This window comes from Quercus suber, unplaced genomic scaffold (genome assembly GCF_002906115.3).
Source record: "Quercus suber isolate HL8 unplaced genomic scaffold, Cork oak 2.0 scaffold_2, whole genome shotgun sequence".
NCBI lineage: Eukaryota > Viridiplantae > Streptophyta > Magnoliopsida > Fagales > Fagaceae > Quercus > Quercus suber.
The window spans coordinates 529,165-543,016 of NW_027069469.1; the positions used below are offsets into that span (position 1 = coordinate 529,165).

The 13,852-nt window shown below is 36.4% G+C and overlaps 1 pseudogene; it reads right to left on the bottom strand.

Moving 5' to 3' along the window:
- Nucleotides 1-12,733: 12,733 nt before the first annotated feature.
- Nucleotides 12,734-13,537, bottom strand: LOC136063903 (UDP-glycosyltransferase 87A1-like; annotated as a pseudogene).
- Between the last annotated feature and the right edge of the window lie 315 nt (nt 13,538-13,852).

The following is a 13,852-nucleotide window of genomic DNA, read 5'->3' on the forward strand; positions in this document are numbered from 1 at the left end:
TTTAAATTTAAAAAAATGAGAATTGTTCGATTCAGTTTTTAATCTAACATGGTCTAATTGGTTTGATCAGATGCTTGGAAGAAGGAGCAGAAGAGTTCTTTTTGAAACCAGTTCAATTATCTGACGTGAATAAGCTCAAACCTCATTTGTTGAAGGGAAGAGACAAGGAATCAGAGCCCAGCATCAACAAGAGAAAGGGCATGGAAGAATGCCACTCACATGACAAAACAAGAACAAAATATGATGGCTTGGAAGTGGTCTAAACTCTAACCAGCAATTTGATGATTTATGGAGCTTTAGATAATAGGAAATTTGTGGGAAAATTCCCCTATCTTTTACTCATTTCCATAATTAATTTTAAGCATTTGAAACTCACAGGCTTGATAGAAATATTGATTCATTGGAGAGAAGAAAGACTACATTTTCCATCTTTAGGATCCATCCCCTCATGTTGTGCTTAGGGGTCTATTGTAAATTAACACAAATAGTTCAATTTTGTTGACTGATTTTACAGACTATTAAACTCTTTTTTTATATCTTTGATGCATTTTGTTACCAGTCAAATATGCACAAAACTGTAAGGATAAGGAAACTCCATCCGGTTGAAAGGCCAGAACTTCAAAAAATGAACTCTGAAAGTTGGTCCAATTTCTTGATCAGGAAAATATGTGTTCAAATCAAGAGAGAATGAAAGAAGAAATGACGGACTCATATCATTTTGTTTGAGTTATATATGTGAGTAATCTATGGACTATATAGTTCCAGTTATAATATGTATTTTATTTTATATGTTTTTTTATAAAGTTCTTCCATTTCATAGTTCTTATTGTTCCAAGATTACTTCCGAACAATTGAAATAATTGTTTTTAGTCAAATATAAATTTGTATATATATAATTTGGTTTTTTTTTTAAAAATTGTTATTATACTAGATAATAGGCTATCATGACAATTGAGAATTTTTTTTTTAGTCAAAAGATAAATTTGTATATATATAATTGGAGTTAAAACAAAATATTATTGTTACATTAGATGATTATTTGCTATCATGATGATTGAGAAATTGTTTTAGTGTTAAAAAAAAAAATGAATAAATCTAATTTGGGGTTAAAAAAATTACTTGTTAACATTAAACGATTATTTGTTATCATGTGGCGCGTTGGCAGTAGTGGCGGCAGTAATGGGGGCAACGATGGTGAAAGAGTCGATGGCGGCGGTAGTGGTAGTGGCAGCGGCAGTGGTAGCTTGGATGTTTTACAAAATAAGTAGGTAAAATAGATAAAATAACTTTTTATAGTACTAAGGGTCATTTGATTTATATTTTCAAATAACTATTTTTAATTTTTAAGTAATATTTTAACACATTTTTTTAATCATAAGTATTTTCATAAAATATCTAAATTTTTAACTCTATGCTCTCGAGTAGTTGGAATACGTGGCTTTTTAATTTGCGTAAGACGATTTCGATTTCGACACTCTGAAAAAAGAATCTCAATTTTGACCGAAGTGTCCCCTCAGTAGACATTGTGTCTATCAGAGTCAGAGAGCAGTCCAGTCATTACCACGAAATAACAGTCTCGATTTTGACTATAGTGTCCCCTCAATTCACGTGTCTATCAAAGAAAAGTTTTGGTTTTGCCTGTTTCATTGTTTTTTATTTTCAATTTTTTTCTCTATTTGTCCTCACTTATTAATCAGTTTCTTTTTCTTTTTTAATTCACAATTCTCAATTTTTCTTTTTCTTTGAATCCGGTAGTGGTTGATCTTCCCTTATCTCTTTGGTCTTATGCTCTAGCTTGGCAAACGTTGATTTATCAATCTCTAATCTCCCTTTGGCAAAGACCGCCGCCTACACCAACCATCACATGTCGTTACATACAGCCATCATATAATAATTTTTTTTATTCAGAACATCATTAATTTATGACTTTGTTTCTAACATTTCGAACAAAAATAAGGAAATTTTATGTAGAGAAACTATAAAGAAGCTCCAATACACATTGACTTTATTTGTTTTTTATTTTTATATCACAATTTATTATTTTTCTATACTACATAAAAATTATTTAGTAAAATTTATCTATATATAATAAAAAAAATTAATTGCCAACTTTTTTTATAAAGAAAATTTGTATAATTTTTTTAGTGTGAATTATTTTTCTATAATATACGCTTGTATTTTTAATTTTCTTTAAATTACTTAGGCTAAGCAAATTGTCCTACACAACTTATGCATTAATTGTCTTACCGTGATTACATCTTTTTAGGTAAGAGGTTGGTTACTATTCTGGAAGCTTTTATTTCAAAATTTATAAACTTCAATACGGTAGAATTTATGTATTATTAACTTTATTGTTTAGATTAGGCTAGAATATATTTATTATTTTGTATATATATAAAAAAAGGTTAAAATGCAAAATTCACATTCTAAGTTTCTTCAAAATTCATTTCAATCCTCTAACTTTTCTTTCATTCATTTTAGTTATTTAAGTTTCAAATTTATTCCATTAAAGCATTTTTGTTAAATTTTGTTGAAAATTTTTGAAAAAAAAAGGAAAATATTTTTCAATAATTAATTAATTTTTTAATTAAAAAAATTTGAAGAAAAATTTTAAAAATTGAAAAATTAACCACAACATATAACAAAAATTGATAGAAAAATCTTAATTGAATAAACCTGAAAGTTAGAAAATAGAAATGAACAAAAGCAAAAGTTAAAGGATTTAAATGAATTTTGGTGAAACATAAAAGGTGGGTTTTGTATTTTAGCCACAAAAAAAAAAAAAAAAAATTAGTGTTTTTATTTTATTTTTTGGATCTATATTTTTGTACTAAAAGGATGATAAAAAAGGATATGATTTAAAAAAAAAAAAAAGTGTCATAACCATTCACCCTGCTTGTCTAAGACTAGGTAAAGTCATAGGTATGATTGTTAACATCGCGATCTAAGATTGTAGGATAGTAAGATTCTATGATTTGCACAACAAAATCAATATGAATCTTACAAGGATCACTTGTAAAGTAGAAATTGGAATGTAGAATTGTATAGAATCATGATCCTACAGAATTCTATCACACACTTCAATTGGGATTTTCTTTTTTTGGTATTGGTCCTTTATTTAGAGATCAAAATGAAAGGAATTTGTTGTCTGGTCCAAAAGAAACCTCTAATTGGACTAAAGTCCATAAAATGACCAAAAAATTAATAAGAAATATAAAAATTTAAAATAAACCCCATTTCCTTCAATTTCTACTTGCTATTGTTGGCAGTGGCGAAGCCACACACAAGGGTGAGGGGGCCAAGGCCCCCCCCAAAATTTTAAAAAATTAATTTATAGTATGTATATTATTTACATTTTAAAAAATGTAGCATGTGAAAATTGAAGTTGGCCCCCAAATTTTGTGTCATTTCAATTGTGTTCTTAAAAGAAAAAGAAATTATATTAAAATCATATAATTTAAGAGGTTTAACAAATTAACCTATGTAGAAAATGATACATTTTTGTATATGTCTAATAGAAGAAATGCATGACTTTTATATACTCATTAAAATTTAGAAGATGATAAATTCTCTTAGTAAATTAATTTATATATATGTGTGTATGTAAAGGTTTGTCTTAATTAATATATTAGCATACAACTTGGCCCCCCGAACCAAAATTTCTAGCTCCGCCCCTGATTGTTGGTAAAGCCTAAAGTGGTTAGCTAGAACTTTAAAATTCCTCATTTGATACGCATGTCATGTTGAGAACTGTTGCTGTCACTAACATGCTATCATGTAAATATTTTTGAGCTTTTACTATTTTTATTAACGGTGAAAACAAATTTTGAAACCATTTGAAATCTCTATTGTTAATTGGTATAAAGATTACCTAAAAAAGAAGAAGAAATAAAACTCATTCAAGTAAATGCTTTTTAGTTGTTTTCCAGGCCTTTTGTTGTTATGGGTCTGACACTCCAACTTTACCTTGAGTACAATGAAAACTTGGAAGCACACACAAGCTGGGATTGTCAATCCTGCATTGGTTTATCAATTTATTATCAATCCTAAATAAAAATGAAAAAAGAAAGCATGGATTCTGCTTAATTCGCGTTGATTATGAACGAATCTTACAATTAAATTTAAGATCAACGTGAAATTTCACCCAAAAAAAAAAAAAAAAATGAAGAAGGCAAGACATTCTATGATCATGCAGAACAAAAAAGTTACTTTGTACTCAATAACCATGCAATGCGAAAGGTCTGTGGACAACTAAATTTCTCAGTTCGAAATAAGTCAAACAAGTAAAATAGTTTCACAAATGCAAATTTGTATTGATGAATGTGTGGTACAATTCTCTGCGATTACAAAAGAGTGATCCTCTAATTCAATCTCCTTGAAAGATTTGTTGATTGGATTTGTAAAAATGTAATTTTGACTTGAGCACAAGATATCTTTCAATTTGGCTGAAGAATGGGTCGAAGATCTTTGAAACAGAATTACAATGAATTTTTGGCTATGAGCTTGTTAGAAATCCTTTGTTCTTCACGTTCTTCGTGTTCTTCGTGTGTTCTTCGTCTTCGAAGGTTTGTGGTGGAAGTTCTTCGGAGCTTTAGAGGCTTGAATCCGTAGAGCTTCACTGATTTGTGGTTTGTGAGGTTTCTAGAGGTTTTTGAGCTTGATTCTAGTGAACTTTGAGATCTAGGAATATGATTTGGATTATTCCTCTTTGGATGTTCTTCGTATTTGAAGGTTTGTGTTGGAAGTTTTTCGGTGCTTTAGAGGCTTGAATCCATAGAGCTTCAATGATTTGTGTTTATTGAGGTTTCTGGAGGCTTTTGAACTTGATTCCAGTGAACTTTGAGATCTAGGCAGGTAGTTTGGATAATTCTGCTTTGAATGTTCTTCCTATTTGAGGGTTGAAATTCTTGAAGTTGCTGGAGGCTTTCGGGCTTGATTCTAGTAGAGCTTCTGGACTTCTGAACTCAAGATGTCTTCTCTGATGCTGCTTGTGCTTCAGATGGCTTGGTGTCCTCCTAAATGTCTTAGGAAGGCTTCTATGTATAGGAGTTTGGGGGTGGGTGAGCGATACGTGACGGAGTCTGATTGGTGACACATGTCACAGCCTAATTGGTTCGCTCATGTCATCGCTTACACTTGTGAGGCTGATTATGTCATCGCTTACATGTGCACTGATGCGTGATTGGTTTTTGCATGACACTTGACAAATTTCTGTTGGTTTCTGATTAGTGATAGCAAAACCTAGTAGTAATACATGGCGCTTTGTAATTGGATGTATTTTGTGGACTTGGTAGTGTGACATGTCAGCTTCTGATAGGTCGGGAATTTTCCCTCTCTACAAATGCCCCCTCGAGACTCGTTCACGCACACAGTTTCAGAGTGTGGTGTGGGAATGAGTTTCGAAAATAGATTTTTACACTCGGCTCTTCAAATGAAGCAGTTGAAGGTGGTAGAGCTTTCAGCAAGATGAGATAATTTCCTAAGAGCAGACCCACCCATATGAAAGGTTTTGATGAGACCAAAAAGGGGTCTGCTAGTATTTGAATGTACTTACGTGACTAAGCCTTCTCAGCAGATATTAAGTTGAAGTAATTTCAAAAGGGTGCTCCATGGTATTTGAAGTGGGTTGGTGAGGCTGAAAGTTATTTGCAAGAAGTTGGATGTACTTGCAAGATTAAATCATTTCAGCAGAGGTTAAGCTGAGGTAATTTCAGAAGAATATTTTGGATCGTTGGCGGCGATCATAGGGTGTGGAAGATGGGGAAGATGCGAGGATGGCGGTTGAGTACAGCATGCAAAGTCATGGGGCTAGCCTCGCGTTTTTAAGAACTTCTGGTGAAGTTATATCGGAAGAATATGCTTTGAATTACGGTGAGGACATGTGAGAAAGTGGTTGAATGTGTGTGTGTTATCGCATCACTCAGGTTAAGTTGAGGTAATTTCAGAAAGTGTGTTTTAAGGTACCAGCAACGATGACCTTTGGGTCCTACAATGGTGGGGACATGGAATAAGGTTCTGGTGACCATTTACCGACACCAAAAGCTGAATTCTGATGAGCGGGTACTTTAGAAGTTGTTTCAAGTGTTGGATGGAAGACAATTTATAGGATACCCCAACACTTTTTACCATCTTTACTTACTGCTACTTGCTAGAAAAGTATAGAAAAATGAACGATGGAGCTAACTTGTGATTCTGGTTTTAGAAACTAGCCAAGGTGCTGTTTGTTCCGAACCGCTGCTTCTATTGGAAGGCCAAGCAATTGGAGAGAGAGACTACAAGAGACCTAAGGTTAGCAACAGGTGTCTCTGCTGGGCTTGGATTTCCTGGCCAACCAAATCCACGGAAGCATGGAAGGACGATATAGACCTTGTTATGAGTAATTTTATGGACAAAGGTGGTCGTTAAGTGGAGAAACAAAATTTGTTTGGATCTCAAAACTACAATGATGTTGTGAAGAGGGTTTCTACCGAACCATGAGAGGGTTGATTTTATATTGATTATGAAGCAATATTGGTTGCTAAGTGTTGAGAATGATGAAGCCATAGTGAGAAATGACCGTGAGAAGGAGGAATTGACAATTTGAAAGAAGAAAATCTTCATTTCATGACTCAGTGTGTTTTTCTTGATGAGTTCTTGATGAATTCGACCTTTCTATTTATAGCAGAGAGACGAGGAATGGTAGACGGGTAGGCACCGAACAGTAGATTCTTGACTGGTTGGCACTGAACGGTAGGTGGGAATGTTTGGCACCGAAAGGGGAATGGTAGGTTGGAGACTGGTAGGCACCGAATAGGAATAGTAGGTTGGACGGGTGACCCAATGTAATTTCAAGTTTAAGACACACTTGTGAGAGTTCATCTGTACTTTGAAAGGGAAGCCTTGATGGAGTCTAGAGAATAACCCTAAGGGGATCCAAATTAAATGGATGAATCTCAAATTTTGATCTTGGGAGTTTAAGTTTTGGACATTGCTAGTACTTTGGAGAAATGGGTCAAATGGGTGGTTTCCAAGTCCTAAAAAATTGAGCAAGACAAGTCTGGCTTGAAAATCTTGATTTTGGGTCGACTTCAACATTAATGCTAACTATCTTGGAATTGGGTCATTTGTGTAATTTCCAAGTCTCAAATGATGGAATGAACTCCAAAATTGGAATGTACGTGAAAAATTAAGCAAGATAGGTCCATCTTAAAAATTTTGACTTTTGGTCAATATTTACGCAAAAGTCAACTTTCTGGAAATTGGACGTTTGCACAATTTCCGAGCTTCAAATGAAGAAACGGATCCCAAAATCGGAATGTACTTGAAAACCTGAGTGGGATAGGTCTGTTTTGAAAATTTTGACTTTTTGGTCAAAGTCAAAGGTCCAACTTGGTTAAAGCCCTTCCCCTTTTTTTCTTTTCTTTTTTTTTTTAATTAAATTTTTTTTTATTATAAATTTTATTTCAGGCAGTTTGGATCGGGTCAAGTGAACAGGTCAAACCGGGTCGGCCTGGACAGACGGGTCAAATCGGGGAAGTGGGAGATGATGTCATCGATAACATCAAAGGGGCGCGTGTGAGTGCGTGAGGTATCATGGAGATGTGTGGGAGTCCTCGGTGCATGTGAGCGCGTGGTTTCATCTAGCAACGCGTGGAATGGCAGCTGTGGATGCTGGATTTTCTGTGGCGTGTGGCAGTGTGTGGTGGCTTTTTTTGGGAGTGAAATTTTGGGCTTTTGCCGATCGGAGGTCGTAGAATCTCCTGGTATGGTCTGTTTTCTAAAATTTGGAACATATTTGCACAGGTTTGAAGGAGGAGGCCGCGATTTCAGAAGGTTGTGGCCGTGCATGGAGGCGTGTGTTTCCTCCGGTGAGATTTGAGTTTTCTTGGGCTTGTAGATCGAAGTCTATAGAAGATCCTTGTGGGCTTAGTTTTGTGAAATCCTGAACTGATTTGCACAAATTTGATAGAGAAGGCCGCGGGTCGTTGTTGGACTTATGGCCTCTTTTGGTCTGCTTTGGCGGTGGCCGCCCTGACAGGATGGTGTTAGGATTCAGACTTGTGAGATAGTGAGCCATCATCTTCTGTCTCTATGGCTGAATATCCTCTTTCATTTCAAAATTTGGTGTAGACTTCCCTGAATTTTAGTGCATTTGAGTTTGCAAAATTTGACTTTGAATTTCAATTGTTTTCACATTTCTGAAATGTGAATGTAGTTCTTTCCACTGGTCGGTTGGTGGAACCATTTAATGGTTTGCTGACTTTCTTCATTTTTCTTGCTTGCTATCTCAGAAGTTTTCTATATAAAGGCATGTTATTTGCCTTCCTTCATCGCTGAGGCACATGCTTGACCTTTAGCTTTCTTCTCCTGCTTTCAAGATTTTTTTTTTTTTAATACATGCTATGTGATTTTCTTGTGACAAGTTCTTTGTTTTTGTTTTGCAGCATAGTTTTCTTGATCTTTGGGTTTTGACATCAAACTTTACACTGACGTTCTCATAGAAGTGTTTGCTTTCATTTGGTGGCTTTGCATAGCAACGTTCTTATAGTGACGTATGCCTTCATGTTGTTACATTCTTTTCCTGCAACAACAATCTTTTAGTGATATTTGTCTTTGCAATGACGTTTCCATAAGGATATTCAGCTAGGCAACAATGCTATCGCCGATACTTGTCTTTGAAGTCGTATTGGCTCTGGTGTTGGCAATGAAGCAATACTAGTGCTGGTCGTTAATGGAACTATACTAGCACTTGTTTTTGCATGAACGTGTTCCACACTTGTCTTTGCAACGTAGCCACACCAATTGTTCTTATCATGAAGCCGTACAAAGTTTGCATTTGCATTGAGGCTGCATCCATATCTTTCTTTACGTCGAAGTCGCGTCACCACTTATCTTTTGTCATGAAGCTGCGCCAACTCTTGCATTCGCATTGAAGCATCACCATTACTTTGTCTACTGAAGCAAATTTGTACTTGTCTTTTTTAATGAAGCCTTTTTAACATGAAGCCACATCAACACTTCACTTGCACCACAGCCGCGCCAACATTCATTTTTTTCATGAGCCATATTGACACTTGCTTTTGCACTAAAGTTGCACCAACATTGGCCTTTATAATGGAGCTGCATTAGCACCAATTTTTAGAGGCAATAAAGTTCAGACATCGAGGGTCATAGCACTGTAGCCAAACATCAAGATTTTAGAAATGCCAACAAGACTTTTGAAGATGCAAGGAGATCCTATCAAGACTTTGAAGATGCAAGGAAATGCCAACAAAACCTTGAAGTTTCAAGAAGCTCCCATCAAGACTTTGAGGATGCAAAGAGATGCTAACAAAATCTTGAAGATGTGAGGAGACTGCCGCCAAGACTTTGACATTGCATGAACATGCCCTTAGATGAGAGATGATGCAACACCAACTTCAAATGTTGGAGGAAGGTGAAATTGTCTAGATTTCAGAGACATGATGTGAAACGACATCACTCAGAAGGGAGATGATGTGGTTTAAATTTTAGAGTTGTGAAATAGCACAACCTTAGAGACGTGGGAGGATGTCCACAAAAGATGGGTAATGCCATGCAGACTTCATTCCCAATTCTATGCAGCTGTCATTTTCTACCACAATGATCTTCGAGTATCATGTAGTGAGCAATTGACTGATCTTAAGCAACGCCTGCCAATCAAAGGTATCTAAAAAGCATATTGATGACTGTTGAAAAACTCTTCAAGCTAGACTGTCAATTCTTCTTCTTTCATGTGACTGAACATAGTAAATGATAGCAAGTTGCCTATGTACCTTGAAAAGGGATCAAGTCATTACGTAGTTCAAAAGATTTTTTTTTTTGATGATTTCTTTTTGGATCATTTTTTTTTTTGTGATCCTTTTGTTTTGTTTTGTTTTTTTGTTTTTGTTGTTTTTGCAAAAAGGAGGGCTCAAGTGTGTAACAGTGGGTATCACCACTAATCGAACTCGAGACCTCGGCCTCAAAGGCGACAAAGGCATTCAAACACTACGCCACACTCGCCATTGGTGACATAAAGGGGAATTAATTTCTCTTTATTGGTATGCTTTCAAAGGTAATGGGAAAACATCATGTACCCTGTAGTGTTGTAGTGGGCAGTTTAAGCTTTTACTGAGGAGCAATCCTCGATCTTCAAGCGTAGAAGTATTTAAGGAGCTTCCTATTGATGAGGCCGATCCTTGCATCATCATTGTTGATCAATTTGTAAGCTTGGTTGGTGTTTGCCCCCTGCTTGAGAGTTGGAAGTGCATTACAAGCAATGGTCAAATGGTTTGACCCAACGACTTCATCAAAGTCTAGATCAATCTTGTTTTCTTTGGCGAGCTTCATGATTTGTTCTTTGAAGATGAAGCATTTTTGGATTGGGTGGCCAATGATGCGATGATATTTGCAGTAGTTAGGGTCATCAACTTTCCCCATGTCTTTTGGTCGCTTGCATTCTGGCAATTCAATTAGCTTCAATTGCAATAGTTGTTCTAAGATATTTGGCACATCTTCATCAGGGAACATATATACTTTTTACTCATGTTCCTTAAAAGTCAGGCGACGCACTTCGTTCTTTTGCCATCCTTTAAGTCGTTTTTCATTTGCATTTGCTCCTCTTCTTGGAACCTTGACTTCGATAGTGTTAACAACCATTGGGTCTTTGAGGTTGACTTTTGCATTCTTATCATTTTTCCTTACTTCCTTGTTGCTGTCCTCAAGTATGGGAGGATTTGTACTTCCATGGCTAGCAATGCTTAACTCCATGTCATGCGCACGAATTGCTAACTCTTCAAATGTTTGAGGCTTTATCCCTTGAAGGATGTAAAGAGGTCCCCCAATGCATGCCTTGGATGCACATCTCTACAGCAAAAATTTCAAAAAGTTGATCCTTGCAATCCAAGCTTAAAGAACGCCATTGATTGATATAATCGACCACCGGCTCATCTTCCCATTGCTTGGTATTAGTAAGCTTTATCATGCTCACTGTACGACGCGTGCTATAGAATCGGTCAAGAAACTCTCTTTCGAGTTGTTGCCAACTGTCGATTGACTCGAGTTCTAAGTCTGTATACCAATCAAAGGCAGTTCCCTTGAGCGAACAGACAAATTGCTTTACAAGGAGGCCTCCTTGAGTCCTTGCGTTCTCACAAGTTTCTACAAAGTGAGCAACGTGTTGCTTACGATTTCCATTGCCATCAAACTACAAGAACTTGAGGGATTGATACCCATTTGGCATCCTCATGTTGTTGATGCACTTTGTGTAGGGTTTTGAATATGTGAGAGAACTTGTAGAAGAACCTCCATATTGTGCTCAGATGGTATTTGTTATCATATCTTATAATTGTTGGACTGACAACGAAGAAACCGAAATAGATTGTTCTCGTCAGGGAGTGTTTTCAATTTCTCTCCCTTCGTCATCCTTCGCAGATGTGAATTTATGACCATGGCTTGATTCACCAGGATCTTGTATTTCGAGTTTGTTCATTAAAGTTGCAATTTGGAGGTCTTTATCTTTAAATGCTTTTGTGAGAAGGACAACCCTTTGCTCCATTTCAGCCATCTTTTCTTCCATGGTAGAGGTGTTAGTCATCATGACTGACACAACTTCCCAAGATGATGGAGAGTAAAGTGATTTAAAGTAAGCACATGAAATCTCATCTTTTGGGTTCCCTTTGATGGGAGAGAATTTGTGGACGACTAAATTTCTTAGTTCGAAATAAGTCAAACAAGTAAAATAGTTTCACAAATGCGAATTTGTATTGATGAATGTGTGGTACAATTCTCTGTGATTACAAAAGAGTGATCCTCTGATTCGATCTCTTTGAAAGATTTGTTGATTGGATTTGTAAAAATGTAATTTTGACTTGAACACAAGATATCCTTCAATTTGGCTGAAGAATGGATCGAAGATCTTTGAAACAGAATTACAATGAATTTCTGGCTATGAACTTGTTAGAAATCCTTTGTTTTTCACGTTCTTTGTGTTCTTTGTGTGTTCTTCGTCTTTGAAGGTTTGTGGTGGAAGTTCTTCGGGGCTTTAAAGGCTTGAATCCGTAGAGCTTCAATGATTTGTGGTTTGTGAGGTTTCTAGAGGCTTTTGAGCTTGATTCCAGTGAACTTTGAGATCTAGGAATATGATTTGGATGATTCCTCTTTGAATGTTCTTTATATTTGAAGGTTTGTGTTGGAAGTTCTTCGGTGCTTTAGAGGCTTGAATCCATAGAGCTTCACTGATTTGTGTTTATTGAGGTTTTTGGAGGCTTTTGAACTTGATTCCAGTGAACTTTGAGATCTAGGCAGGTAGTTTGGATAATTCTGCTTCAAATGTTCTTCGTATTTGAGTGTTGAAGTTCTTGAAGTTGCTGGAGGCTTCGGGGCTTGATTCCAGCAGAGCTTCTGGACTTCTGAACTCAAGATGTCTTCTCTAATGCTGCTTGTGCTTCAGATGGCTTGGTGTCCTCCTAAATGTCTTAGGAAGGCTTCTATGTATAGGAGTTTGCGGGTGGGTGAGCAACACGTGACGAAGTCTGATTGGTGACACATGTCACAGCCTAATTGGTCTGCTTATGTCATCGCTTACACGTGTGAGGCTGATTATGTCATCGCTTACACGTGCGTTGATGCGTGATTGGTTTTTGCATGACACTTGGCAAATTTCTGTTGGTTTCTGAGTAGTGATAGCAAAACCTAACAGTAATACGTGGCACTTTGTAATTGGCTGTATTTTTGGACTTTGTAGTATGACGTATTAGATTATGATAGGTCGGAAATTTTTCCTCTCGACAAGGTCCTCGATGAATGCATTGATGCTGGTTTCAGCTAATCCTCCTTTTGCAATTGCATGTTGACACACACATTGAACTTCACTTGCTCTTGTCCTAATTTCTTTCACTTCATCATTTTCCAAATCCATAAATTTCTGCACTAGCCCTGCGATTTCCACTCTTGTCACCAAATTGTCCATTCCCATATCTTGCTTCACCCTCTACCCAATCTTCCAATCTTCCACAATTAACTTACTATTCAAGATTTGATCAAAGATTATGGGAAAGGTAAGAAATGGAATACCACATAACACTCCTTCTCGAGTGGAACTCCATCCACAATGTGACCAAAAGTCCCCTACAGAAGAATGAGATAAGACCCTCAATTGATTGCACCAAGGCACTACTAATACTCTATGACCACAAACCTCTTTCAATTTGCTAGTCTCGTCACGTGCTACCCAAAAGAATCTAACACCACTATCACCTAAACCAGCAGCAATTTCATCCATTTGGGCATTAGAAACTGAAAGAAAACTTCCCATTGAAATATATAGAACGGAACTTTTAGGTAAGCAATCTAGCCAATGTAGATAGTTGTTGTCCCTGTGGTTTGTGTTTTCTCCAAAATCAAAGTCAAGTACAATTGGGCCCATAGCATATACGGGGAATGAGAATTCTTCTTTCAGAACATTGAATACTTTGGATTCGAACTCATAGATGGCTGTGAATAAGAGACATTGTGCCTTGGTTACCCATGAAAAAGCTTCGAGAAACCTTTGTGTCATTTGTTGGTTTCTCCCACGAAAAGGAATATTCACTAGTGGTGTGGAGGAAATTCCAGGGATCTAATTTACTTGCTCCTTGGATTTTGTTGACGTAAACAAAACCAATTGTATCATTAGAAATCCCCAATTGGGTAACATAGTCCTAGTAAAGGCACGTCAATGAAGAAACTACGTGTATTGGTAATTAGTTCACTTATTCTTACCCAAAAAAAAAAAAAATAATAATAATATAAAGGAATCCCAAGTACCTTACCAACCTACAGTTGAACCCTTACCCCAATACCCAATTGGACTTAATCTGTAGTGACAGTCTCC